At 39.6% G+C, this 25723-nt stretch overlaps 1 long non-coding RNA gene across 1 annotated transcript; it reads left to right on the forward strand.

Moving 5' to 3' along the window:
- Positions 1-789: 789 nt before the first annotated feature.
- Positions 790-25483, forward strand: LOC120860778. Its single transcript, XR_005720432.1, has 5 exons — positions 790-879; positions 4142-4314; positions 4750-4855; positions 18520-18654; positions 23600-25483. It is a non-coding gene; the product is annotated as an uncharacterized LOC120860778 (long non-coding RNA).
- The last annotated feature ends 240 nt before the right edge of the window (positions 25484-25723 follow it).

The following is a 25723-nucleotide window of genomic DNA, read 5'->3' on the forward strand; positions in this document are numbered from 1 at the left end:
TTCAGGTCCTTCTGGCCTTGAAGTTAGTAATGAGGTTCTGTGAGGCAGGTAATCCTGATTCACAGGTGAGAGAAAGTGGGGACCAGCTGATGCAGAATCAGAGGTGATCTCTCCATGGAGAGAGGTGCCTCAGGCCCCAGGGGCTGACGTTCTCTGAACATGAGGGGGTGTTCCATTCATACCTGGGGAGAGATTCCAGATCCTAGAAAACAGTCTGACCAGTGGAGAAAATAGCCTAGTTTCTTCTTCATTGCCAAAGTATAAATATTGAATGGTTTTGCTTTGAAGTACAAACCTCAACTAATCATGCAGTTGATGTTTCCCAGTCACACCAGGATTGACAGTTAATTTATGTAGATCTTGCTGTAAAATTTCTCATGTGATTATAATGTCAGTTTGTGTGTGTGTGTTTAAGCAGATTTATTACCAGAATGGCAATTTTTTTCAAAAAATAAAATTTTCCTTTCTTTTTTTTTTAATATAAATTTATTTATTTTAATTGGAGGTTAATTACTTTACAGTATTATATTGGTTTTGCCATACATCAACATGAAAATACTTCTTAAACAATTTCTTCTTTTAGTGTTTAATAGTCTGAGGATTTTTTGTAGCACACTTTGTACAATGGAAAATTATTTTAGAGATACTGTTTTGTAAACATATATTTGTAACTTTAATATTAATAATTGTAGTGAATTTTGATATTTTGTATTTTCATTCTTTTCTATAGGCATCGGTTTAAAATAAAAGAGATTAAGGTACTAATGTTCACTATTTCGTGGTATCTAGGAACCTGTTTTATTCTTTGGAACAATGAGGAAAAATTTGGATCCCTTTAATGAGTATTTGAAGGAAGAGCTGTGGAATGTCTTAGAAGAGGTGATTTATGTAATGTTATTAACTTGTTAGCATTAGTATCTGTGTGTGTACATTCATAGCACTGCAAGTAATTAAGTGAAGCTTATCATTTTAACTGTTTACTTTCCAGGAGAACAGTGATGAGATGGGTACACCTAAAATGTGTGTATTAATAATGAAAACCAACAATATAATTCCTCATGTTTTCATTTTAGCTTTTTCTATAGGACCCCAAGCAACTAGATACATTATTTTGTCCTTAACAGAGCATTAAATAGACATTAAAACTGTGGGATCAAATTCTATGAGTGACCTAGTAAATTAATTACCCTAATTACCCTCCAATGTTCATTTTACTCCTCTGGCCTTAGGGGCTATCTAAGTGGAGACACTAGTTTTTCATTATTAACTGAAAGATAAACAAGATCATTCCAATTCAATGGGATGAAGTTTCATAAGGAAGTGTTTATAAAAGTAAATTATTTAGTTGGAATGTGATGATGATTACTTATTGATGATTATATCATTTTAATGCTGCAGCATGAATGCAAGTAACAGAACCCTAGTGTTTTGGCTCAGTTTTTATATAGATACGTTAATTTCTAGAGGAGTTTCTGTTTCCCCTTGCCTTACTCCACTGAATTTCTCTACCCTTGCATGAAAAAATTTGACTATTAAGTTGCTGTTGGTTTGTATATTTTAATACTAATTATTTTGTGTATTAGCCCTAGTTTTGCAAATTGATTCTACTGATGGCAGAAACTTTAGATTTCTAAATCATAGACAGACTTCTATTCTCTCATGGGACCTAGCTCAGTCTTTTGATTTTAAAAAGTAGCACTTGATAAATAGGTACTAAATTTTTGGTTGATTTCTTCATTTTAGAGAAGTATGGCTTATTTCTTTAAAAATTTTTGTGTTACACAAATCCAGCACTGATAGCATCTCTGTTAGGGCACAAGTGTGTCTCATCACACAGGAAACCAAGATACAGAAATCTGGGCATCAGCAGCCTGTGCATCAGGAACCACGTGGTTCAGTCCTTGCTGTGGGACAGCTCACATGTCCATTTCCTGGGGCCTTGTATTAAGTGAATGGACTCCCCCTTTACTTCATTTACTGCTGGTCCTGCTCTAGTAAAAGCTCTTCCCCATCTGTTGATTACATTTCTCTGTCTCCTTCCAGCCCTCATCAGCCTTTCTTTGAGAAGTAAGAAGGTTCCACAAAATATAGGAAGCACTGGACATCTATGTTAACCTCCTGTGAGAGGTGTTGGCACCTACTAGATACACTACACAGCAGCTTACTTTAAAAATGTTTATGATGCGAGAAATAGGGTACCTTATAAGTTCAGTTTATTGTTTTTCAATTTTTCTATATTCTATTATTTTCCCAACCTCAAAAATGATCTGAAGTGTTTCATATTGAGATGTATAGTTTTGATTAGTATCATTTGCTCCGTTTTCCTTAAATTATAACTTTTTATATACTTTCCACAGTTTACAGTGTGATGTTGTGATATTCTGGAGCCAGTTAATTGTTATAAGAATATAATCCCTTAACACATAATAATAGTGTTAACATAACCTGTTTATATGGATTTACTTTCTAATTTATAGGGACAGATATGTCATACGATGAGGTTCACTTCTGCCTTCACACAGCCAGCAAATATCTCTGAGAGCTTCTTAGATAGGCATCATTGCAGATTCTGGGTCTATCACAGTCATCAAGAGACACAATCTCTGTCCTTTTCAAGGACATTCTCTTGTATAATCTAACAATTATCTTGATAAAGAAATAAAATAGTAATATTACACTATCGTCTAATGTGTTCAGATTCTCCAGTTGCAACTTCTAGTTATTATTGTCTACTGCATCTGTTGCCCTTTTCTTCCATTGTAATATTTCATACCTGGATTTTATGATTACACTACAGAGGGCCTTGATATCCATGTTATTCTCATAACCATCCCCGATTCATAAATAAATATAGTGTCTCAGAAAACAGTATTTTATGAACAACACTTCCCATTACAACTCTTATTCATCATGACAGATATGGACAACCTGAAGGAAAAGGAAACCAGATTAGTGATGTGATGTCATCCGACTCAGGAGTAAGTGTGAGATTATTTCCTCAAAGTTAGAATGTCAGTCTTAACAAAGAACAACCACTTGGACCACAATCCAAATCTTACCCTTTAGAGTTTGTACACCTTTTATGCTATCACTAAATACCAATAGCATATTTAATCCTAACTCACAATTCTGCTTTCTAGGGATTGAACTCCATCAGGAGCACAGTTCAGGATCACATTCATGGAAGTGGTCCAGCATTTAGGATATCACAAAAATGCTACTCATTCACCCTTGGTGCTTTGTTATCTGACGTTGTACTGTATCACATAACTTATTGGCCATCAATCTGTTGGTTTCTTAATTTGAAGTGTATTTCTTCTTTGTTCTTTTACTTTAAGTACAGCCTGAGTTTGCTTCTTGCTCCATAATATTTCTCCAAAATGAATATTCATTAAACTGACCCCTACCACCAAGTGTACTTTCAGATTATATTTGGTGGTTAAAGATTTGTTTTTTTAATCTTATGAGTATAATTTTATGAAGATTAGTATGAACATGACCTATATTCATATTGTGGGGGAGATAAGATGCAATATTCATCTTGTTTTTTGAGTTTTCATTCACTGGAAGACATTTATGATATTGAAGAAAATGCACTTGACTGGTCCACTATTTATAGACTAAGCTTGGGAAATGTTCCAGGATTACTAATGTATAAGATGGAGTTTTCCATTGTTTAAATTTGTGTTATTTTAAATGTTAAAAAATTGTAAACTGTTAATAAGATTATATCTTTAGAGAACCATACTTTCTGTAATTTTTAAAGTTTTCTATTAGTGTACCAACTCCTGTAGAAAATGTACTTTGGTAAAGTTGATGCAACCATAAAAATCCTTTTAGATTTTCTGTTTAAACCACATTGGGAGAAATAGCTTCAATTTTTGAGACTTTCTGAACTAACTCCTAAGTGGGGGTTGTTGGTTGATGGCATGTGGCAGGGATGGGGGAACTTTGAGATCTTTCTGTCCTGACTGGACTCTAACCATCTTTCTCAGTGAACACTAATTGGAAACAGCTTTTCCTATCATGTGACTGTACATGTAAGATACATAAGTCATGAGGACTTCAAAGCTCTAATGTCTAAGAGGCTTGTCTACTTCAGCAGCAGTTTGTTTTTGAAATATTCTTTCTGTATCCACAGGTACAACTTAAAGAAACCATCCAAGGTCTTCCTGGTAAAATGGATACCAAATTAGCAGAATCAGGATTGAATTTGAGTGTTGGACAGAGACAACTAGTATGCCTTGCCAGGGCTATTCTCAGGAAAAATCAGATATTGATTCTTGACAAAGCCACATCCAGTGTGGACCCAAGGTATGGAACTGAGGTCCATGAAACCTGGAATCCAAATTGTAAATGTGGTAAATGGAAAACATTTAGTGATGCTGAAAAATGTTTCAGTGCTCTCTTTGGCCCACAGATATCTTTTAATAATATTAATCACAAACAAAGGAAAACAAGGGAAGAAACCAAGACAGTTATATGCTGCTAATGTTTATATGCTGCTAATGTTATTATGAGGCATCCTAAGAGAACTGGACTCCTAAATCCAGCTCCTCATAATTTCAAACAGTTTCAAGGGAAGGCTATTTTCCATCACTTTATGGAAAATGGTAAATTTCTAAATAGACTTTTTATACTTAGATTTTTAGTAACAAGATTACATGTTAAAGTATTGACTTTTAATTTTTAACTCTTTAGTCTGCTTTTCCTGACTTCACTGAAGTATATCAACTTCTCTGATTCCAGAACTGATGAATTAATACAAAAAAAATCCGTGAGAAATTTGCCCAGTGCACTGTGCTAACCATCACACACAGGTTGAGCACTGTTATTGACTGTGAAACGGATACTGGTAAGACCCTCACCATTTCAGTTGTTTTCACATATATTCAATTTTGCACTGATCCTTCCTTGTAAAACTTGATAGAAACCCCCAGTAATTTAATTTTCTCTTGGTTTCTCTTCTCATTGCTGAAAATAACTCAAGTAATTAATTTACTTTCAAAATATGCTATTAAATAATATATTCAATAACTTTATGTTTTCATATAATATTCTTATATTTGAATTGCGTTTTTTAAGATGTCCAGCCATGAAAATATTCCAGACCCAAGTTATAGCTTCATATGTCAAGAGGCTAGAACACAGTCATTTTCACTTTGTCACAGTTGTTTCAATATTTTCTGATTCCCTTAATCAAAAAATTAACCTTTCATTTAGATTGCCAGGAGGTTGTTGGCTAAGGTTGCAGAATTTTTCAGCTCTTCCTGTCAGAAGGGAGTCCATGAGAAGAAAGGGCCTCGTGAGAAAAACAGTATTTCAGCTGAAAGGATTTAATATAGGAAATTCGCTACATAAGAATTGGAAGCTAGAAAAATGAAAGGAAACACTGGGGTAATGATTTTAGGAAGCAGCTACCATGTCCTAGGACAGATATTCAGACCTAAGAACTCATAAGAAAGGTCCTATAGTTGGTGCTCAAGCCTCCAAGGAGGTCCCTGCCCAGTTGCTGGCCGTATGTGCTGAGGAAGCAGGATGGGGCTCTTTCTCCATGTGCTAATAGAAGCTGGGAGCTGGAGTCAGGTCCCCCTGCTGAGGTGATACTGCAGGAACAGCCAAATCAGATAGAACATTAGCTCTGTCCCACTGTCAGTCTCCCTCTAGTGCCTGCTTACTGGCAGAACCTAAAAAAGGCCAGCTTGCCAGAGAGCCTCTGAAATGTGACTTACAGAGACTGAACCTGTGCATTGCAGGTGAGAGTTTAGAAAGGAAGACAAATCAAGGCTGAGAGACTGTAGATAAACAACCAGCAAGTCTCTTACACAGTAGGTCCAGGCACTGCACATGCAGTAGGCTCCAAGCTTTGGTCTCTGGACATCTGTCTAGTATCTTCCCTCCAGATTTGATTGGCTCTTTCCTCTCAGTAATTTAATATTTCCTTCTTTATCTTCTTTTCCTTCCTCCCTCTATTCCTTATCTCTTTTCATCTTCTCTTTGTTGTTTCTCTCTGCTGCTCGCTGAGTTTCAGTAAATGATAGAGTGTGGCTTTATAAAATGATATAGAAAGCATGGCTCAGAGGAAAACCTTTGGCTGCATATAATCCCAAAGAATGTGTTTGTCACTCAGTCATGTCCAGCTTTTTGCAAGCCCATGGACTGTAGCCCGCCAGGCTCCTCTGTCCATGAGATTCTTCAAGCAAGAATACTGGAATGGGTTGCAATTCCCTTCAGCAGGGAATCTTCCTGACTCAAGGATTGAAGCCAGGTCTTCTGTATTGCCGACAGATCCTTTACTCTCTGAGCCACAAGGGAAGTCAGTCCCAAAAGAATGCAAGATATATTTAGGTACTTTGATGGTCCACACAAAATAGGTAATAATCAATAATAAACAGTAACATCCAAATTTGCTTCTGTCTTATGATATTGGAACTTAACTGTCTTATGATAGTGGCTCTCTTTTGACTTCTTGGACAGTTGCTGGAATATCACCGCCCCCCACCCCACCCCCACCCCCACCGCAATTCACATGCATTGTCAGATGGATCATCAGTGGGGACATCGAGTAGATAAGATATCAGGCTGTCAGCATTGAAGCAGTGCCTGTAGCCTCACTCACCGAGCTGGACATACAGAGAAGTGAGCTCCCAAAGAGTCCAACAATAGGAGTGGAGCTGCTGCTGCTGCTGCTGCTAAGTCACATCAGTCATGTCCAACTCTGTGCGACCCCATAGACGGCAGCCCACTAGGCTCCTCTGTCCCTGGGTTTCTGCAGGCAAGAACACTGGAGTGGGTGGCCATTTCCTTCTCCAATGCATGAAAGTGAAAAGTGAAAGTAAAGTCGCTCAGTCATGCCCGACTCTTAGCGACCCCATGGACTGCAGCCTACCAGGCTCCTCCGTCCATGGGATTTTCCAGGGAAGAGTACTGGAGTGGGGTGCCATTGCCTTCTCCAAGGAGTGGGGCATCCCCAGTGAAAGGGATGCTCTAGGCTCCAGCAGTGTAGCCAGTTGTCTGGACTAGCGCAACTCAGTAGGAAGCTGACTCCACCTGCAAACTTTCAAGAGGGACTGGCTTACATTCCAAGACTATAGGACAGTAACTCAAATTCCAGAAATGTTTTTTTAGCACCCAGTATCCTTAGACCCTCATTTTGTCTTCTTGAATGCTAATTGGAAAAGTAGCCTTTCATTTCTACTTTTTCCTGTTGCTTTGTTGCTCTTACGTCTTAGCACTGTATATTTTGAAGCCTGTCCCCCAAAGCATTCTTCTTCCATAATAAATAAATGATGCTGTAAAATTTACCTGTTTCAAGCCCTTTGTCAGGCTTTAGAGGCAGCAGCAGAAAGATGGCTTGATCTGCAGCTCAGTTAGGGGTCTATTCAAATAAATTCTTTGTTCCTGAATGTCCCCTGCAGCTTTATTTTTGGCTTTTGGGATTTCAGCGTTAATAGTAGCAGATCATTTTTATTCTCTAATTCTTAGAAAAACTGTCACCTTGAAATGTGTGATTGGTTAAGGAAACAGTGAAAAAGGACAGAATTTAGAAAGCATGTCTGCTAGTCAGTTCTCAGTCTTATCCCTCAGCACCTGGTTCACAGATGTGAACATCTGTATCCCTGAATCAATCAGCTTTGTTCCTGTTATCAAAGTATGCTCAATTTATTTAATGCTTTACTTTCTCGTGTGTGTTGCTTGCTCAGTCATGTCCCACTCTTTGTGACCCCATGAACTGTATACCTCACCAGGCTCCGCTGTCCATGGGATTTCCCAGGCAAGAATACTGGAGTGGGTTGCCATTTCCTACTCCATGGATCTTCCCAACCCAGAGACTGAACCAGGGTCTCCCACATTGCAGGCAGATTCTTTACCATCTGAGCCACCAGGGAAGCGTATCTCCTGGTAAATTTCTATAACCTCAAATTTTTCTCAATTGATCAGTGTACAAATCTTTAACATGTTTTAACAAAGCAGTTTGCAGCCTGGACCCTCCCCACCTTTCTAGTTTTGTCCCACTCTGCACCCCCTCCTTCCTTTACAGCTAAAGCCACACTGATGGTCTTCAGTTCTCCAAATGCAGCATTCCCTCTCTCGCAGTTGTGCCCTCTCTTGACTGTTGGTGCTGAGACTAAGGTGCCTGCAGTGGAAATGGTGAGATGGTTGGATTTGGGGGAGACAAGGAAGAGGAGCCAAATGATGAATTGAATGTGGGACCTGAGGGGAGAGAGAGGAGTTGATGCTGGTGTCTGGGTGTGGAGACCGAGCATGCGGGTGAACAGGGAAGGCAGAGAGAGAAGAGACATGTGAGGGTTCTCTTTGGAGCAATGACTGGACTTGTTTGCCGTGATGACTTTGTCCTTCACCGTGGAGCTGCCCTTCCTACTCCTATTTTGGGAGACCTTCAGTTTAGGGCTCCCTGATTGAGCTCCATTCACCCCGGGTGTAAACCTTATATTTTGTTCTAGAGCTTCTGATTACCGGTTAGTTTTCAATTCCTCAAATCATCACAAATAACAAAGAATGTTCTTTTTCAAACCTTTGATTCTTTAAATCAGTTTCCTTATTGCTTGCTTTAGGAATACAGGCATACCGTATTTTATTGAAGTTCCCAGCTGGTACTTTTTTTTTTTTTTTAACAAATAAAAGGTTTGTCAGCAAGTTGGGAAATTCTATAAGTACCATTTTTCCAACAGCATTTGTTCACTCCATGTCTATGTCACCTTTCGGTAATTCTCACATGTCAAACTTTTTCACTATCACTACATTTGTTATGGTGATCTGTAATCAGCAACCTTCAGTGTTAGTGGTGATCTGATGGTTAGTGTTTTTTAGCAATAAATTATTATTATTTTAATTAATTTTTAAATTGAAAGATAATTGCCTTATAGAATTTTATTGTTTTCTGTCAAACATCAACAAGAATCACCCATAGGTACACCCATGAGCAATAAATTATTATTATTATTATTACTACTAGAGTCATCAAGACAGTATGGTATCGGCACAAAGCCATTAAATTATTATTTTTTAAATTAAGGTCTGTACATTGTTTTCTCAGGCATAATGCTACTGCACACTTGCTAGGCTACAGTGTAGTCTAAACATAACTTTCATACAGCCTGGGAAACCAGAAATTTTGTATAACTGACTTTACTGTGATATTCACTATACTCTGGTGTTCTGGAACTGAAGCCCCAATATCTCCAAGGGATCCCTGTACCTCTTTCCTTTCTGGAAAGCAGGTGACTGTCTGTTCTGAAAGCTTTAATGTGGACGTGAAACGAGTCAACCTGTTGCAAAATGTGATGCTGCAGAGGGCAGGCAGCCAGCTTCAGGGAGGGGCTGGAGAAATGACAGATACTGATGAAGGGCATAACCGACAGGGTTGCCACCATGAAGTCCTGTGGTTCTAGGTGCTGAAGGTGTTGTTGTTATTTGCTAAGTTGTGTCTGACTTTTGTGCCACCCCATGGATGGTAGTCTGCCAGGCTCATCTGACCATGGGGATTCTCTAGGCAAGAATACTGGAGTGGGTTGCCATTTCTTGTAACAAGTACATTCTATTGCACTGGTGTATATATTTACACAAAGACAGAAGGGTGTGGTTTTGTTTTGTTGTTGTTCATTTTCTCAGTCTGTCCGACTCCTGGTGACCCCATGTACTGCAGCACACTAGGCTTCCCTGTCCTTTGCTATCTCCTAGAGTTTGCTCAAACTCATGTCCATTGAGTCAGTGATGTCATGCAACCATCTCCTCCTGTGTCGTACCCTGCTCCTCCTTCCCTCAATCTTTCCCAGCATCAGGGTCGTTTCTAATGAGTCAGCTCTTCACATTGGGTGGCCAAAGTATTGGAGCTTCAGCTACAGCATGGGAGTTTCAGTTTCAGCATCACTCCTTCCAATGAATATTCAGGGTTGATTTCCTTTAGGATTGACTGTTTTGATCTCCTTGCAGTCCAAGGGACTTTTAAGAGTCTTCCCTAACGCTGCAGTTCCAAAGCACCAGTTCTTCAGCACTCAGCCCTCTTTATGGTCCAACTCTCACATCCATACATGACCACTGAAAAAACCATAGCCTGGACCAGGTGGACCTTTGTTGGCAAAGTAATGTCTCTGCTTTTTAATACACTGTCTGGGTTTGTCACAGCTTTTCTTCCAGAGGATAAGCGTCTTTTAATTTTAAGGCTGCAGTCACCCTCTGCAATGATTTTGGAGTGAAGAAAATAAAATTTGTCACTGTTTCCATTGTTACCCCATCTATTTGCCATGAAGTGATGGGACTGGATGCCATGAGCTTAGTTTTTGAATGTTGAGTCTTAAGCCAGATATTTCAGTCTCTTCTTTTGCTTTCATCAAGAGGCTCTTTAGTTCTTCTCTGCTTTCTGCCACAAGGGTGGTGTTATCTGAATCTCTGAAGTTTTTGATATTTCTCCCAGCAATCTTGACTCCAGCTTATGCCTCATCCAGTCTAGCATTTCACATGATGTACTTGGCATAGAAGTTAAATAAGCAAGGTGACAATATACAGCCTTGATGTACTCCTTTCCAAATTTTGAACCAGTCTGTTTTTTCATATCCAGTTCTAACTATTGCTTCTTGTCCTGCATACAGATTTCTCAGGAGGCAGGTAGGGTGGTCTGGTATTTCCATCTCTTGAAGAATTTTCCACAGGTTGTTGTGATCCACATGGTCAAAGGCTTTAGTATAGTCAGTGAAACAGAAGGTGATATTTTTCTGGAATTCTCTTGCTTTTTCTATGATCCAACAGATGTTGGCAATTTGATCTCTGGTTCCTCTGCCTTTTCTATATCCAGCTTGTACATCTGGAATTTCTTTGCCTAGCTTGAAGGATTTTGAGTATTACTTTGCTAGCATGTGAAATGTCTGAATTGTGCTAAAGTTTGAACATTATTTTGCATTGGAATGAAAATTGACCTTTTCCAGTCCTGTGGCCACTGTTGAGTTTTTCCAAATTTGCTGGTATATTGAGTGCAGCACTTTCACAGCATCATCTTTTAGGATATGAAATAGCTCAGCTGGAATTCCATCATCTCCACAAGCTTTTTCATAGTGATGCTTCTTAAGGCTCACTTGACTTTGCACTTCAGGATGTCTGACTCTAGGTGAGTGATCACACCATCATGGTTATCTGGGTAATTAAGACGTTTTTTATATAGTTCTTCTGTGTATTCTTGCCACCCCTTCTTTATATCTTCTGTTTCTTTTAGGTCCATACCATTTCTGTCCTTTATTGTGCCCATCTTTGCATGAAATATTCCCTTGGTATCTCTAATTTTCTTGAAGAGATTTCTAGTCTTTCCTATTCTATTATTTTCCTATATTTCTTTGTATTGATTTACCAAGGAAGGCTTTCAGATCTCTCCTTGCTATTCTTTGGAACTCTGCATTCAGATGAATATACCTTTCCTTTTCTCCTTTGCCTTTCACTTCTCTTATCTCAGTTGTTCGAAATGGTTTTGTTTGCTCTAAGTAAACTAAGCAAAGACTTGTTGGGAAAAAACTGACTCAGTTAATAGCTTTGTTTTTGTGTTGACTCTTCAAAGGGATTTACCCAGCTTTGGTTCATTCAGTTCAGTTCAGTTCAGTCGCTCAGTTGTGTCCAACTCTTTGCAACCACATGAATCACAGCACGCCAGGCCTGTCCATTACCAACTCCCAGAGTTCACTCAGACTTGCGTCCATCGAGTCAGTGATGCCATCCAGCCATCTCATCCTCGGTCGTCCCCTTCTTCTCCTGCCCCCAATCCCTCCCAGCATCAGAGTCTTTTCCAGTGAGTCAACTCTTCACATGAGTTGGCCAAAGCACTGGAGTTTCAGCTTTAGCATCATTCCTTCCAAAGTAATCCCAGGGCTGATCTCCTTCAGAATGGACTGGTTGGATCTCCTTGCAGTCCAAGGGACTCTCAAGATCTTCTCCAACATCACAGTTCAAAAGCATCAATTCTTCGGCGCTCAGCCTATTTCACAGTCCAACTCTCACATCCATACATGACTACTGGAAAAACCATAGCCTTGGCTAGACGGACCTTAGTTGGCAAAGTAATGTCTCTGCTTTTGAATATGCTATCTAGGTTGGTCATAACTTTTCTTCCAAGGAGTAAGCGTCTTTTAATTTCATGGCTTGCAGTCACCATCTGCAGTGATTTTGGAGCCCCAAAAAATAAAGTCTGATACTGTTTCCACTGTTTCCCCATCTATTTCCCATGGAATGGTGGGACTGGATGCCATGATCTTCGTTTTCTGAATGTTGAGCTTTAATCCAGCTTTCTCACTCTCCTCTTTGGTTCATTAAGTACCATCAATGTTTCAGAATTCTATTTTATAAAGATGTTCTCTCAATTTTACTTTCATTAAACATAATAGTGTCATAATGATGACTAATTTAATCTTACTTATTGCCTCCAAAAAAGTGGAGCAAGACAGATAAATTAGAAATCCTCTTTATCCTAATTCCCACCACTGTTTCTGCCTTAAAAGGTGGGTTCTTTCTGTAGTTTTTAGGATTCACTGGGTGCTTGTGACCTGTTTCCCCTTAGACAAAAGCACAGTTTTCCCCTCCCATCTCTGCACACTCCAGTCTTCACATCACCTGCATTTTCCCCAGAAGCATGAGCAGAGGAGGTGTATAAAAATCTGCACTTGCTATAAGTTTTGTTGTCTGTGTTTAACATTTTCATTGTCTGTAATTATTCTTTGGAAATGAATGATGAAGGACCAAAACCAGGAGTAGGAATCTCGAATTCCACCTCTTCTATTTGTAAACAATCTTATGCATATTCTTTACCTCTCTTCCTCAGCTCAAACCTCTGCAAGTATTTTTCCCAGAGAAATAAAACCCAGAAGCTGTTGTAATATACCCACCTGAAAAACACAAAAAGAGCTCAAACCTAACTAGAGTTTTACTTAAATTCTGTTTTTTACCTTCATGAAATTTTTCTTTCATGAGCCTACATGGATGCAGTTAGAACATTTCAGAAGAGAAATCTTAAAAAACATGCCAAGAGCTTTCATTCAAGTTTTTAGAGGAAAGATAACTAATATGGAAGTAGAGAGCACAATAAGGGAGAAGAAATACTTTATGAAGGGTGTGCTTAGATGCAAAAGCAGCAGATTTGGGAGAGCAATTATGGAGGTACCCATGACCCAGTGCTCATCATTTCATGGGCAAGAAGAATGATTTATTATTTCAAGACCTAAGAAAAAAAATTGAGTGTCCAGTCCCTGAGAAAATCACAAGAACCCTTTTTACTAAGGGCCCAACTTCCAAGGTTGGACAACTGTCCCTGTGTCACCTGGCAGCCAAAATCAAGGTCTAATACTCAGATCTTCACCTCCCTACTCTATTTGTCCCTAATGGGATCTCCTTTTAATGTTTGTCACCATGTTGAAAACTCTTCCTGGCATCTTTTTTTACTAGGCTTTTCTTCCACCCTCTCCTGCCCCCACCTTTCACCGCAGCCACACCATTATCACTGATGGCATCCTGCCAATGAAAACTAAATGTATTATCTTGCAGTGGCTCAATTTAATCTTTACGTGTAGGGCAGCTCCCTGGAATATATGTGGCTGCACTGCCCTCCTGCTCCTCTCAACTCCCCCTCCTCTCTCTCTCTTCTTCTTTATCTTTTCCAATGTTTGACATAAATGTGTTTGAAGCCTCCATCCTCAGCCCTGGTTTGTCCCTTCCCCATTTCCCTTCGCACTCTCTGTCTTGTCCACAGCCATCAACCTGAGGCAGGTGGTCCTCCAGGTCCATATACCTCATCCTGTCATCCCTGTATCCCCTGCCTTAGCTCTTCCCCATGCCAGCTGGACTTATCCTCCCCTTGATCTCACTCTGTAGTCTTGACAAACTACACCAATGAGTGCTCACCCAGTGATGCCCTGAATTTAGTTTCATTTGTACTAAACTTTCAACTGGCTTGTACTGATATTTATCATGTACAATGCCAGGGTCCTGAGATGCAACAGTGAACAAGGAAAACTACATAACCTTGCCCTTGAGGAGCTGCCAGGCTCATCTCCAGTCCATTTGGCCCATGATAATCCCTGTGTCTGGAATGACTACTGTCCACCCATCCACCTGTTTCTACATGTTCAGGCTTGTCCTTTCTTCAAGGCCTAGTTCATTGCCCTCTCTCCTCCTTGATGCTCATTCTCAGAACCTCTGACTGGAAGTCATCTCTTCTGTTACTAACCTCTTCTTGTTGTGCTTTTTTTCCCCTGCATGATAAACACTTGAAATTTTCTTCTCTCTCTCTCTCCTCTCAGTACAGGCTCCCCAGGGGCAGGGTCTGTGGCTTATGTATAATTTGGTCTTCCACAGCATCTAGCAACGTGACATCAGTGCACTTAAACGTGCAATAAATGTTTGCAGATCAATTCAGAAATTAAAGAAAATTTACTTGTGTTCCTCAAATGTGTTTTGGCTATGTGTTACTCCTGTTTGTAAGCATGAAATATAGTTGATTTACAACATTGTTAGTTTCAGATGTATAGCAAAGTGATTCACCTAATATGTATATATTTTTTAGAATATTTTCCATTATAGATAATTACAGGATATTGGATATAGTTACCTGTGTTATACTTTAAGTCTATTTTGCTTATATGTTTCGTTTATGGTAGTTTGTATCTGTTGATCCTATAGTCCTAATTTATATGCCCTCTCATTTCCTCTTTGGTAACTGAGTTTGTCTTCTGTGTCTTTGAGTTTATTTCTGTTTTATATGTCAGTTTGTTTGTATTATTTTTTAGGTTCCACATACAAATATATCATATTTGTCTTTCTCTGTCTGATTTACTTCACTTAGTATGATATTCTCTAGGTTCACCCATGTGAATGGCAATATTTCATCATTTATTATGGTCTGAGTAATATGCCACTGTGCATAAGTACGTGTGTGTGTGTGTGTGTGTGTGTGTGTGTGTGTGGTGGCACATTTTCTTAAATCAGTCATCTGTTGATGGGCACTTAGGTTGTTTCCATATTTTGGCTATTTTAAGTATTGATGCTGTGAACGCTGGTGAATGTATCTTTTTGGATTAGGGTTTTTGTCTTTTCTAGATACATGCCCAGTACTGAGATTGTTAGATCATATGGTAGCTCTATTTTCAGTTTTGTTTTTTTTTTTAAGAAATTTCCATACGGTTTCCCATCATGACTGCAACATTATATTCCCACCAATAGTGTAGGAGGTGTATCCTTTAGTCCACACCCTCTCCAGCATTTGTTATGTGTAGACTGTTTAATGATGGCCATTCTGACCCATGTGAATGATACTAAATTATGATTTTGATTAACATTTCTCTGATAAATAGTGATGTGGAGCATCTTTTCATGTGCTTGTTGGTCTTCTGTATGTCTTCTTTGGAGAAATGTCTATTTAGGTCTTCTGTCCATTTTTTGATTGGTGTTTTGATGTTGAGTTATATGAGTTGTTTGTATATTTTAGATATTAAACCCCTGTCGGTCAAATCATTTGTAAATATTTTATCCCATTCATTCAGTGTTGTCTTTTCATTTTGTTGGTGGTATTCTTTGCTGTTCAAAAGCTTTTGAGTTTGATTAGGTCCCATTTGCTTACTTTTGCTTTTTTTCTTTTGCTTTGGGAGACTGATCTAAGAAAATATTGTGATTCATGTCAAAGAGTGTTCTGCCTGTGTTTGCCTCTAGTTTTATAATATCTAGTCTTATATTAGGTCTTTAAACCATTTTGAGTTTATTTTGTATATGGATTATTTTGTATGGTTGTATATATACAAAAAATTTTGTTTATTGGGAGAAGTAAGTAGCAGTTCACTCCAGTATTCTTGCCTGGAGCATCCTGTAGACAGAGGAGCCTGGTGCGCTGTTATCCATGGGGTTGCACAGAGTTGGACATGACTGAAGCAATATAGCATGCATGCATATATATAAAAAAATTAGTGTGTTCTAATTTCATTTATTTCCATGTAGGTGTCCTGCTTTCCCAGTACTATTTACCGAAGAGACTGTCTTCTCCATTGTATATTTTTGACTACTCTTTCATAGATTAATTGACCATAGGTGTTTGGAGACCTGTGTTTCAAAATTGTACTTTTTCTTCCTTGACATCAGAATGAGTAGTTATCTTCTATCATGTTATTCTTAAGTAAAATTATACATTCAGAGCATCTGAATTGGCCAAGTTACAGAACATGTAAATTATTATGTATATGTGACAGATTCTGTTATTCTTGGGCTCTTTTGAGAGAGCTGCCCTTAGCAGTGATCCACAGGAGTGAACAAAAGGTAACAGGAAAATGGACTTATGAGACTTAATAAATATTTCTAATTAAATACAAAGAATGGAGTTAACTGTAATATCTAGATGTGGAGAAACAACCTGTGTCTTGATTAGAGTTTCAGCATACTCTCTCACGGAGAAGGCAGTGGCACCCCACTCCAGTACACTTGCCTGGAAAATCCCATGGACAGAGGAGCCTGGTAGGCTGCAGTCCCTGGGTTCGCAAAGAGTCGGACACAACTGAGCGACTTCACGTTCACTTTTCAGTTTCATGCACTGGAGAAGGCAATGGCAATCCACTCCAGTGTTCTTGCCTGGAGAATCCCAGGGACGGGGGAGCCTGGTGGGCTGCCGTCTATGGGGCTGCACAGAGTCAGACACGACTGAAGCGACTTAGCAGCAGCAGCAGCAGCAGCATATTCTCTTAAGATACATTTACTCTAAATGAAGAACAAAGTACTGCTTAACATCAGAACAGCTTTTGTAGTTATATCATTTGAGCAAATTGTTTCAGACACTCCCTCCCACCCCCCCAAAAAAATAATCATTAATCAAAGTCACTAATAAGTAGAATGGGAGAGTTGAGCCCCTTCCTCTCTCTTTCAATTTCCAATTAGCAGACCTGTTGTGCTTAGTCGCTCAGTCATGTCTGTGTCTGACTCTTTGTGACCCCATGGCTTATAGTTGGCCAGGTTCCTCTGTCCATGGACTGCTCCAGTAAGAATACTGGAGTGGGTTGCCATGCCCTCCTCCAGGGAGTCCTCCCAACCTAGGGATTGAATCCAGGTCTCCTGCATTGAAAGTGATTCTTTACCATCTGAGCCACCAGGGAAGCCCAAGAACACTGGAGTGGGTAGCCTGTCCCTTCTCCAGGGGAACTTCCCCACCCAGGAATTGAATCAGGGTCTCCTGCATTGCAAGTGGATTCTTACCATCTAAGCTAGCCGGGAAACCCAGCAGATGTATTAATGAGCAATAAAAGGGGTGGAAGGAAGGCATTTAGAAAGAAAGAAAAAGGAGTAGTGAAAGATAATTTGTGAAAACAGGTTCAGGTCCTAGGCAGTTCAGATTGAGCTGCCTCCACGTGTTGTGTGGTCCATGATCACTAGAATTACAAGCTCAATTTCTTAATTGCTTCTTTAATCTTATCCAAGGAGAAAATTGGATTTCTAGAGATTTTTTGTGTGTGTCTGTGTGCAGAGCAATTCTACTAAAGCTGCTATGTACCAGCTCCTTTTGCCAGCCTTTCACTCTCAGAATAATAAACTACAACCACAACCGACTTCAAGAAACATCTTAACCTCTCAGATAAAGGATTCTGCCCATCTTACAGCTGACAGTAATCCAGAACCAGAAAGGAATTCCAGAAACATCATCCTTTTTCCCCAATTCTGCTCAGATTCTGTCAAACCAACTTGACAATTTGCTGTCAGGTCCCTGTTGGTTTGTCTGACATCAACCTGCTTTTTAGATAAATTGACTTTCATTTTCTTGAATCAAGGTATTTGCCAACTCTGTGTATCTGTATAAATATCCCTCAAAGCTCAGAGTCTGAGAGCTAAAAGCACTAACGAATGATAACAACCCCAAATGCTCTGGGAAGAATATAAGATGCTACATACTGCTGAGTGTCAGTAATCCTACTGTAAAACTTCCATTTTCTTCCTTTCCTATTGGAATGGGTTGCCATTTCCTTCTTACCAACCCAGGGATCGAACCCGGGTCTCCTGCATTGAAGGCAGATGCTTTATCCTCTGAGCCACCAGGGAAGTCCTTCTCCTTTCCTATAACCCTATAATAATAAAAGATCAGGTTAGGTCTTTGTCTGCCTAGTAAAACAGAGGAATCAAACTGTTTAAACACCAGCCAGTCCTATCACCCAAATAGATTCTCCCTATTCTCCCTGTCCTGCTTGTTTCTGAAATATTGTCTAAGTTATAATATGTTACTGTGAGACATTTGGCACTCATGGTAAAGAACCTGTCTGCCATTGCAGGAGACTCATAAGAAACACAGGTTCAATCTCTGGGTTGGAAAGATCCCTTGAAGAAGGAAATGGCAATCCACTCAGTATTCTTGCATGGAGAATCCCATTGACAGAGAGCCTGGCAAGCTACAGTTCATAGGGTTGCAAAGAGTCAGACACAACTAAAATGACTTAACACACACACATACAAAATAGGTTACTGTGAAACACTGGTGCTAATTGGTTTCTTTCTTCTGATTAACAGGTTTTGGATTCAGGGAGACAGAAAGAATATACCCGACCATATGATTTGCTGCAAAATACAGATAGCCTGTTTTATAAGATGGTGCAAATACTGGGCGAGGCAGAGGCCTCTTCCCTCACTGAAAGGGCAAAACAGGTGAGCCGGCTGCAGGGTGTTGTACTTAGTTTGTCTCCTGGTTCACTCTTCAGAATCTCCACCTGGGATATCTGTGCCCTTTTCAATCCTAAACCTCCAGACACTAAGCTTCATGACTGGGTCTTAACAACATATGGCAGTTGAAGGCAGGTCTGCTGAGAATCTGCAGCAGTGGTGGGGATGGGGTTTAGGATGAGTGTGCGCTTCTGTGCCTGCGCACCTGTGCCTAAGAGACAGATTTCAGATAGGACTCACCACACACTTGGATCCTAGGTTCAGATTCCCTTAGAGCATGGAACACTCTCATATTGCAGACCCTTTATGTTTCATTCTGATTGGTCCTCAGCACATTTGTGATGCAAGTGCTGTCCAAGAATATCCATGAAATTTGAGAGTTTAAGGGAAAAAATTCTGGAATATTTTGAGGCTAGGAAGAATTACCAGGAAAAGTTATAAGTTGCTTCTGTTTCTAACCTGTAAAGAAAACTCATACATGATCCTGTCACTTAATCCCTAATTCTTTGTTGTTTAGAACTTTATTCAATTACCCCCTTCCTACCCATGCTCCCTCTAACTTCCAGAAGAAGGTATATTGCCACCAGGATAAATCAGAAATTCACAATACCTTAACACTGTACTCTAGACTGTTCTTCAAGATGAGGTGGGTGAGAGCACTAAGCTCTGTACATGGTGTGAGGAAGGCCCTCGATGAGCGACGTTCAGTCATGTGGTGTCTTTCTAAAAAATGTGAGGTGGTAGTGTCTTGGACAGATGTGACAACTGAGGTCTAGTTTAAAGGACTTAGCCATTGTCATGCAGCCACCTGTAATTCATTCTGGAACAAGGTGGGGTTGACACTGATGGGAAGGTAGGGTGAGGGAGGGAAGGTGTGGTGTTCTTGCTGCTTGAGATGCATGGTTTGGGGTGGGATGAGGCTTCAGACTGGAGAAGGCAATGGCAACCCACTCCAGTACTCTTGCCTGGAAAATCCCATGGACAGAGGAGCCTGGTAGGCTGCAGTTCATGGGGTCGTTAAGAGTCAGACACGACTGAGCAACTTCACTTTCACTTTTCACTTTCATGCATTGGAGAAGGACATGGCAACCCACTCCAGTGTTCTTGCCTTGAGAATCCCAGGGACGGGGGATTGCTTGGTGAGCTGCCATCTGTGGGGTTGCACAGAGTTGGACATGACTGAAGAGACTTAGCAGCAGCAGCAGAGGCTTCAGGCTGTATGTGGTAAGGCTCCCCCATTGAAAATTTATCTCTGGGCATTAAATTATGGATGCATTTTTCCTTCTTCATACTTTTCTGCATTTCCCAGATTTTCACTTGTAAGTAGAATAAAATTACTTGTGTAATATTTAAAATATCTGTTAAAGAAAATATGCCCCAGTATCTAACAGTATTTCTGTATGAAAAATGTATCTAAAATGTGGCCCAAATTCCCTCTGTCACTGTTTCATCTCAATCATCCTGAGAAATGAGAAAATGCACAGCAGTACCTTCCACTGTTCATAGGGTAGGAGATAGCTTTTAGTCGGTACTGTGTTGTATGCAGATATTGAGAAGCTGAACATGGAGTTCATGGAAAATGAACGGCATTTTTTGTGCCTAAAATTCACAGAGTGCTTTCATCTACTAGAATGTCTCCCAGTCAGGGTTTCCCTCCTGAGACCTGATAATCATTTGTGATTCCCCATACAATTTAGTCACAAAGCAGCAAGGACTCTTAAAACCCTTCTGTTCTTTTGAACTTAGGCATTACATATCAAAAGAGGTGTCCCCACCTATGTGTCAAACTGTTCATTTAAAAACTATATTAACCTTATGTATGATCAAGTAATTGAGTAATGAGAAATTGATCTCAGAATTTTAGATATGCCCAGATAAGATAATAACGTTCAACATCCTCATTTTACAGGTGAGGAACTAAGTCCTCAGAAGGAATGTGGTCCCATGTATATAATTGGTGTTAAGTTAGTTTGCAGCTGACCCAGAATTAGAAATCTGTTCTTTAAGTAAATGTTTTATATCAAGTGTCACATAAGATACATACAGAAGCAGACATAGGTCATAGAATTAGAAATCTTGTGATTCCTGATCTAGTAATCCTGCACCTACTCTAACAATATTAATGGTAAGTTACTTTTGTATAGTTCTTCATCATTTATTTTACACAGTTCTTGCATGTATGATTTCACTTAATCTTCTTGACTGCCCTTTTTTATCCCAAGTCATGGATGAAGAGATTGGGTCCACGGCTCGCCCAAGGTCACAGAGCTGGTCCAAGGAGACAGAGGGGGAATCGCTAGGGAGGCTGAGTGCAGTCCTAGGTAGTGTGTTCTGTGTCGAGTCTGAGAACACTGCTCCTTTCAAGTGGTAGCCAAGGTGGAGGTGGTCACTCAAGTTCACAGGGTGACAGAACCTCACTCTTAGATTTCAGTCCTGCCACTGGCTCAGGTCACCTCTACAGAAAGAAATGCAGTTCTTGATTCTCATCCCATCTTGACATTATTTCTGCATACTCTGCATCCTCTTAGGAGGATAAACTGTCAGATTATCAGTTTTTTAAATTTGCAAGCATCAGGTATCAATGCCTTGTTCAGAGCTGTTAACAGCAGGATGATTAGCCTAAGTCACAAGGTTTTCACTCTAATAGAACAGAATTCATTCATCTGAAGAGAAAACCCAACATCTGGGAAAAGGTGCTTCCACATCACATTTTCTTGAACAAATTGTTCAGGTAGACTGATTACTGTCTGATTGACTCTGATCCATAAAGTAGCAGAGAAAGTTCCTTTTAGATATATAAAGCTGAAGAGGGCATTAGTTTGCTAGGGCTGCCATACAGAGACCACAGAGCAGGCAACTCAACAGAAACTTATTTCCTCACAGCCCTGGAGGCTGAAAGTCTGAGGTCAAGATGTCAGTAGGGTTGGTTCCCTCTGAGGTCTCTCTCCTTGGCTTGGAGACACTGTCTTCTCTCTGCGTCTCACAGGGTCTTCCCTCTGTGTGAGCATGTGTCCTGATCTCCCCTTCTTATAAGAGCTCCAGTCTATTAGATTAGGACCCACCTGTATGACTTCGTTTTAACTATATTGCCTCTCTAAAGACACTGTCTCCAAACAGTCACATTCTGAGGTACTGGGGGTGTTTAGAACTTCAACATGTAAAATTGGAGGGGACACAGTTCAGCTCAAAGGATGAATGCCTGTCATCCATTCTGTTCTGTGATGAAGCAGAGCTGGTTGAGGTTTTCTGAAGTTTCTTTGTTCCCAGGGTGTAACTATAAAATCCTCATATCCGAGCTCTGGGAGCCTGGACCCGTTTGAACAGATGGAGGAGGCACTTAGCATCCACATGGCCTTGTGATTTCCAAGGTCTCTGAGCCTCAGGTCCTCACCTGTGTGTAGAGCAGGGATTAGAGCCCTGCCGGCTTCTTCACACCTATTGCAGGGATCAGATGAGAGAGCAGATGTTTAAGGGCATTGAAAATATAGAGAGTTTTACAGTATAATAATGGGATCATTTTTTTAAAGGCTATAGACAGAAGACTTGTCTTCCAATAATAAAAATATATACCCATAGTTCTATGTAGCTTTAGAGACTCTAAATTGGAGGTTCTCAACTCCTGGGCCAGACTGGCATGGTCCGTGCGCTGTTAGGGACTGGGCCACACAACAGGAGGTGGGTGGTGTGCAAAGGAGCAAAGCTTGCTGCCCCCATCTCTCACTTTACACCTGAACCTCCTCTTTCTCGTCCTGTCTGTGGAAAAATTGTCTTCCACGAAACTGGGTCCCTAATGCCAAAAAAGTTGGGGACCACTGTTCTAAATAATTAAAATATAATTATAATAAGATATTTTAAAACACATGGCATATCTAATGCTACAAAATTTTAAAACTTTTTAAAATACATTTTTAAAATCTATGAACAAAAAGTAAATCACTCTCTACTCCTGTCATCACACAGCTCCCCCTCAAGGTGGAGCCCCAGCACCACTGTTGACTGTTCTGTTGAGCTGTTCTGTGTATCAGCTAGAACTTGTGAATATGTGGTCTTCCTGTTTCTAAGCATGCTGCTGCTGCTAAGTCGCTTCAGTCATGTCCAACTCTGTGCAACCCCAGAGATGGCAGCCCACCAGGCTCCCCTGTCCCTGGGATTCTCCAGGCAAGAACACTGGAGTGGGTTGCCATTGCCTTCTCCGATGCATGAAAGTGAAAAGTGAAAGTGAAGTCGCTCAGTTGTGTCCAACTCTTAGCAACCCCATGGACTGCAGCCTACCATGCTCCTCCGTCCATGGGATTTTCCAGGCAAGAGTACTGGAGTGGGTTGCCATTGCCTTCTCCAATAAATGATAGCTATTCTTTCTTTTTATCACTTAATATCATACCTCAGATTATATCAGTGCATATGGTTATCTCATTCTTTTTAATGACTACATAGTATTATGCTTTCTCCATTTCCTACTCCTTATTTTCGATGCTTGTCAATCAGAGTTTATAAAATATAGGGATCACACCCTGATATTTACATCCAAATCTGTGCTCATTTTATATGTGAAAATGAGAAACCCTTGGTCAGGCACTATTAATAGATTTCCCAGCCTCTTTGTTACCTTATTTTAAATTTCTCTCCAGGTTTTGAGTTAGTAAAATGATTTTACTTATCAATTTACTCTAGTCTTAAAAACATATTTGTGAATCAGAATGATCAGAACTCAAATGTATCTACAGGTTGTTTGGCATTATGTCCAGCCCCAATGAAGGTTTTAATGGGGCTTCTTCCTCCACAGAATAAATACACCCCTGGTTTTTCCTATTGTGCCTCTAGTAGTGATATGATTTGCTTCACATGAAGCAGTGGACCTAAGAATGTGTTGCCTTAGGAGAAGGACTTTAAAACTCCTAAACGTGTGGGTTTTGTCTTTTTCCCCCTTCAGGTGCACTCTGAAAGGAAATAACCAGATATCACTCACAGTGACCATGTGATTATGGATATTAGGAATGGCCAATGGACAACCCTCAGCCCTCACAACTTTTGAGTCAACTCTGTGATTCTACCATGAGTTCATGTCTATTCCGAAGGCATTGTTCCAATCGGTTTCTGCACTGCATAAAAATGTTGTTCTTTTTTCACACCAGCAACAGATATTTACATATTACAAGATAGTAATCTATAATTTTTCTCCAACTTCACTCAGTGATTTCAAGCTCTTGCAAAAGGATTTATTGTGTTTATTTATGTGTTATACTATTTTTTTTTATACAAATCAGAGGTGCAGGCCACCAATAAAAGCTGTCTCCCAGGTTTTGTGTCTTGAGAGACTCTGAAGCGAAACTCACTTTCTAAGATTTGAGACAATGTTCTCACAATTTTTTTTTTTTTTTACTGTTCCCAGAACTACATATTACTTTCTAATTATATTAGGGATTGTTGAAGATTGTATGAAGTTGCCGTTTTGTGGCACCACTTCCTTTAACAGAACTACGATCCATTTTCCACTCAAAGACCTCTGGTTAAAATACTACAGAGAAAAGTAATAGGAAAAACATACAGTACATGTAGTTTAAGTGACATTATAGGAGAGAGAGGTGTCACCCTCCAAAAAACATATGGTTAAAATACAGTAGGACAATACTGTACATCATCTCCTGTGTCCCCTGCATTGCAGGCAGATTCTTTACCTCTGAGCCATTGGGGAAGCCCTCTAAAATAGAAGGAAGAGAAAATATGCCTTCTCAAAGTGGGAACCCCTCTAGGGGATTTGCTAATGAATGACAGACATGTCTAGACTGTCTTCTAGTTAGAGGACTTTATATTTTTACATTTAAAAAAATTGTAAAATATATATAACATAAAATTTGCCATATAACCATTTTTAATCACACAATTCAGTGGCACTAATCACACTCACAGTGTTGTGCAGCCATCATCATCTGGGTAACTTTTGATAATTATTTGCTTCCTATTCAGTGTGTTATTTCTGCAGAGGCAATTTGGTTTCATTTTTCTAGAAGTGGATCTGTTCCTTGTGAGTTTTGAGCTTGATTGGCATAAATTTATTCACGATATCTTATATGTTTAATCTCTGCATCATCTCTGTGTTCTTTTGGCCTTTTAGTTTTCTTTGAGGCTCTTTTTTTATGAATAATCTTGTATAACTTTTCCTATTTTCAAAGAATCAACTTTTTCTTTGATTCATGCTCTGTTTTTCTTTCTTTTTTTAATTTTTTTTAATTTATTTTTTTACTTTACAATATAGTTCATCATATCATTCTTTCTTTCTTTCAACTTTTCCTTTATTTTGAGATTTTTTCCTCAAATTCTTAATTGAAAACAGATTAATAACATCATTATTTTTCTAATATAAGTATATAAAGCTGACATTTTTTTCTGAGATCCACTTTAGCTACAACCTACAAGTTTTGATACTTACACCGATCACTGGCCAAGGTATTATGTATTTTCTAATTCCTAATTTAATTCATTAACTATATCTTTTACCCATGAGTTAGTCATAAGCATAATGTTCTCTAAATTTCACGTGCTAATGGCTTTTTTTCTGTTAGATTGAACATCTGGAACTGCTAACCTTCAGCCTTTTATATAAAATGACACTTTCATATGTTTAAACATAATAGTTTTCTTTATTAATATATAACAATTTCATTTTGGCCAGACAACATTAGGTTGTGGATTTTAAACCAAAGGTGATGATATTCACACAGGAAGTCCTTGTTTCTTCCATTTTATGGTTTTACAATGTTTTAAGTACATGTGTAACCAGTCATTTTCAAATAAAAGTCCTCCCTGAGTACTGGAATGTTTTCTGATACGTTTTGCAGGCTGGTTCTCTGGAATGCAGACTCAGATTGAGTTTAGTGCTGGGGTGTTTATCAGGGTTGCCCTTGGGGTCAACACTGTGGAATCAGGAGGGAAGAAACGGGATAGGGCAGAAGGAAGGATCAAGCTGGATCACTGGCTGGGTGACCTTAGCTGATCCCATGGGGCATCTGGAGTGAAGATGGCCCTTCAGGGTTGTCTTGACACATCCAATGGCCAG

Source organism: Oryx dammah, unplaced genomic scaffold (assembly GCF_014754425.2).
Source record: "Oryx dammah isolate SB20612 unplaced genomic scaffold, SCBI_Odam_1.1 HiC_scaffold_11199, whole genome shotgun sequence".
Classification (NCBI taxonomy): domain Eukaryota; kingdom Metazoa; phylum Chordata; class Mammalia; order Artiodactyla; family Bovidae; genus Oryx; species Oryx dammah.